Genomic DNA, 4,805 nt, shown 5'->3' on the forward strand with positions numbered 1-4,805 from the left:
TTTAAATGAAAGCATATGAAAGCTTTTCGTATAGTTTGCCAAATACACGGCCCAGACAGAGAAAGATATATTCTCGTTCATGTTCTTCTTTATCGTCTCAGAAAACGCCTTCCAACTTCATTTTATGATGAGGTGTAATATTGGGCCCTATTCCAAAAAACGAGTCGAGGAGACGAGCGCTCGTCTCGTTTGTTTTGGTATTCCCGATGACGAGCTCGACAAAAAACAGACGAGTAACTCGTCTGGCTCGACGAAAAACAAACGAGAAACTCGTCTGAGCCGACGGATTAAAATCCAGTGTCTGAACTGTCAGCCCGACGAGCTGAGTTTATTTTGATCAAGGTGTGTATATATAAATAAGGCGTGTATATATAAATAAAGTGTGTATATATAAATATCAGGTGATGTAATCATGCGATATGTACTTTGAGCCATACTGGAATTGTTGTCGGTATTGTTTACAAACAGACTGTCGCCGACTAAGTCACCCATAGAACATACAGATTGGAGATGCTACACAATCTAATACGTAGTCTAAGCTTTAGATGCTTTTAGTTTGTAAATTAATTAATTACTGTTACAAGTGGCCTTAAAAGAAAAGTGTTATTGAAAACCATACCGAGAATGGTTGCAAAGTATTGTTATGATTCGAAGTGGCGAATGTGAATGAAACCAGAAAAATCTGGGATTCGTTCGATGCAAGCGGCAAGGGTAAACTGTTCAATCAAATGAAGAAAGTTGCTGTCGGCAAAGCTATTAAAAAAGCTTTTATTTATTTTTATATATAAAACTGCACTGGAAAGGTGGGATAGCGTTTGTGAGCTACAACATGTAAGTTTATTGAAAAAACGTTTCATTACAAGCCGTATTTTGAATTCGTATGCATATTCAACGGTGACTAATGCATTCACCATCAAGAGCAGATACTGAAATCTATCCTGCAGAAATTGAGCAGTTTCACTCCCCAGTTAAGTACGTGCGACAAATGCCACCAAGAGTTCATAACCGTCAACAACATTTCCGAGATGGAGCCAGAGTTATTGATTGATGGCCGCCAGCTGTCAAATAATGATAACCTTTCCGAGGCGGATACAATCGAACACAAACCCGAAACGCTAATCAATAGACAAAACGAAAAACTCTTATATCAGAAAAATAGACGAAGAAGAAAACAACACCTTAATAATTCCGGCTGCAAGAAAAGGTAGTTTGGATGCTCCGCAAAAGAAAATCCGTCATAGAAGCAGAAAAGCCTCGTGGACGGAGGTTTAATGAAATACCACATACGGTTACATACTGGTGAGAACATGATGTTTTACATTTCGTAAACATTGACAGATAATTTATTTCAGGAAACAAAACCATTAAAATTTGAAAAACGCTGAAATTTAAAATACGAAATCTAATTGCAAGTTGGAACTCATTCGAGTTGAATAAAACGAGGTCTATTCAATAATTCATTAGGATTTCATCCACATTTTCGAAGACGTTTAACGCTCTACAACCTAACCCCGCTTTTAAACGGGCTTCACGGATTTTTTTTTTCAAATTATTCAGACATTATTTTCAATGTTCACCCTCACTATATGTTTTTAGAATACTTTCATCTATCACACATACAATTTTTTGCATGAAAATGCAACAGTATGCGTTGTTTGTTACCGTTACCATTTTAAATGATAATAATATTGTTCCACTCTTGGTTTCGAAAATGATATTTACGTAGATATTTTATGATATATATAAAGCCTACATAGAATGTTTTGTACATATTAAACAGTAAGTAAAAGTTTCAAAAATAAACATCGAACAGTTTGGGTATCAAGAAACCATAATACTCGTCATACTCTATATCCCTTTATGGTCACGCAAAGTGTCATCAGTGCACTCTGTAGTCATTATTTGTTGGTTTTTAACGCTTCTTGCGCATTGACAATTCGCTAAAACTTTGTGATGGCTAATTTTTACTTTACACAGAAACAGGTAAGCGATCTACTCTTATGTTTTATATAGGACAAGCTGTTTCATAGGATTTCTTCATTGTTGCTACTGCTCCTGTTGTTATTGTTGCACATGCTTCTGATAGGTGTACTACTCAGTATGGTGTTATTACCACTGCCTCCAACAATGAATTCGCGAAAGTATAAAATATTGTATAATCCTGGTTCATAGGTCCGATAGGTAATGCTAAAAGTGAAATGTATTCTGAATATTATTTTATAAATTGATTTTCCTGTCACGCTATTTTCCAAAAATTATCTGCGATGTTTAGCCCCAATCTCACACTCAGCTCTCTTCAATAAAAAGATCCGAGCAAACACCATATTTTTTGGTCTGGACACCAGGTATCAGGCAATAACAAAATAAACAACCCCTGCTCTACAAACCGTATTTCCCTTCATATTAAAGTGACGATGATGCTGCTGTACATATATATATATATACACACCTATACATAATATATACACCTTGATCACAACCAATATACACACCTTGGTCACAACCAAATGTAAATGATGCGACAAAATCTTCATACATCCCTCCATCACATGAACCAATGGAAAATATTATTTTTTGAATTTACTATTTCCTAAAATTGAAATATTCATAAAAAAAATCTAAAAACAATTTTGTCAAAAAAATTGTTTGACTTGTCCGAGGCTCATAGAAACATTTGACGTGCTTTTCGAAAATGTGGTTTCTTTTAAGATGTTGTTCAGTTCGATCTTGCATTGTCGTGTTGCAGCCTGTCATTACGATCGCTCAACTTGGGATTTTTCTGCGCGATAACATCGCTTAGTTCAAGTAACTTCCCACCATAAACATAGGAATTTTTCGTATCGTTCTTTTTTGACTTATGACCCCTTTCGGAGTGTTCAAAAATTGCCAAGTGGACTGTGTTTCACGTCCCCAAGGCGAGGTATTGGTATTAGTTTTCAACTAGCAATAATCGCACCTCGGTTGAACCTCATTAGTTACGATATCACCACTGCCCAAAACTAACATCGTCAGGCCATTATCTCATATGGTTATTCAGGAAATATTCGTTTGTCTATCGATGCTTACGACATATTTTTATAACGGTTGCAGGTAAAAACAAGTTATTTTGTTAGTTGTTTTTTGTGAAATTATTCGCATATAGATAAAAATTCTGATTTCGCCGCCAAGGAAGAACATTGTATCTTCTCCGACCAAAGATGTTACACTAATGCTTTCAGTACTACTATGATAGGGACTTGTGGAAAATCTCTCCCACTGAAACTGTATGTAACGAACGATATGTATATTTGTTAGTTTAAGCAAACATTCCATCACATCATTGTTATGTAAAGTTAGATTATTTTTTAAAATAATATACGAATATCGCTACTAGCAGAAGATAAACGTTTATAGATTATAGAGCATTTTCACGTCAAATCGACCGGCCTCTACCTCGACCCTCTCGGATTTTCTTGAAACGTTGAACATATGTTAGCCACAACTTTCATTATCGGATGACCAATTTTTTTTTTTCCAAAATATATATTTTTATCAAGGTTCATATGGCGTTAGCCTCACGGGGCCGGGAGTTCAATACTTTGACAATTTTTCTTATTATCTATGTTAGTAATATGTAACCGATTACTCGCGGTTGGCTCGAGGTTAGTATTACAAGTGTTTTCGTAATTCGGATGTTGCTGTCTCCAATGCTCTGTACGTGTGCCCGACACGGGATACTTCCTATTGGGATGCAGCTGACCCTTAATCAGCAACGCCCCCCTAGTCTGTACCTCATATCTAGCGTGGTGCGTCTTTCTCGACTCGAGGAATCCAGGATAGAATGGTCACTAACCGGCGCAATCATCAGTTCATGTAGAGTTGTCATGAGCGGTACAACCTTGGGCTCTTGTTGAATGATCAGTGGACTGCACAACCTTTGGCCCGTGTATCTGTAAAGAGTGTGTGTATGTATTGCCGCGACTAAGTAAAAGTTTATCGATCGGATAGGAGGGATATAAAACGGGGACACAACGAAGGAAACATCATTAAACGTTGACATCGGCGTTTCTGAGGAACAGGTATGGATGAAGCAGAAGATCAGGATCACGGCTACCTAAGATATCCCGGACGGGGATCTCCGATTGTCTGCCTTGTGCTCTCAGTGCTCTAGAGAGCTGAGAGCGAGCAGCATGGAACCGGATACACGACCAGGCAACATGCTCGATGTCGTGGTAGCCATCGCCACAATCACAAAGATTGTTTGCTGCGAGCCCAATGCGATAGAGATGCGCGTTTAGGTTGTAGTGATTGGACATAAGCCGAGATATCACGCGAATGAAATCACGACCTACATTCAATCCCTTGAACCATGCACTCGTCGAGACCTTAGGGATAATCGTGTGTAACCAACGACCGAACTCATCACCACTCCACATGCGCTGCCAACTTACGAGCGTATACTGACGAGGAATGTGGAAAAATTCATTATAAGTAATTTGCCTTTCAAAAAATGTGCCTTCTAAAGCGCCCACCTTAGCTAGCGAATCCGCTTTCTCATTCCCCGGAATCGAACAATGAGAGGGAACCCATGCTAAGGTAATCTTGAATAATTTTTTCGACCAAAACACTCAATAGTTGTCTTATTCTAGTTAGGAAATAAGATGAGCGTTTATCAACCTTCATTGAGCGGATTGCTCTATTGAGCTGAGACTGTCTGAAAAAATAAAATAGTGGTCGATGGGCAATGTTTCAATGATCCCCAGTGCGTAGTATATCGCACCCAGTTCAGCGACATACACGGAACAAGGATCTTTGAGTTTGAAAGA

The 4,805-nt window shown here is 38.1% G+C and overlaps 1 non-coding gene across 1 annotated transcript; it reads right to left on the bottom strand.

Annotated features, from left to right (window-relative positions):
- Positions 1–2,861: 2,861 nt before the first annotated feature.
- LOC129781068 (U4 spliceosomal RNA) lies at positions 2,862–3,001 on the bottom strand. Its single transcript, XR_008744096.1, has one exon. It is a non-coding gene; the product is annotated as a U4 spliceosomal RNA (small nuclear RNA).
- Between the last annotated feature and the right edge of the window lie 1,804 nt (positions 3,002–4,805).

This window comes from Toxorhynchites rutilus, chromosome 3, assembly GCF_029784135.1.
Source record: "Toxorhynchites rutilus septentrionalis strain SRP chromosome 3, ASM2978413v1, whole genome shotgun sequence".
In the NCBI taxonomy this organism is placed as follows: domain Eukaryota; kingdom Metazoa; phylum Arthropoda; class Insecta; order Diptera; family Culicidae; genus Toxorhynchites; species Toxorhynchites rutilus.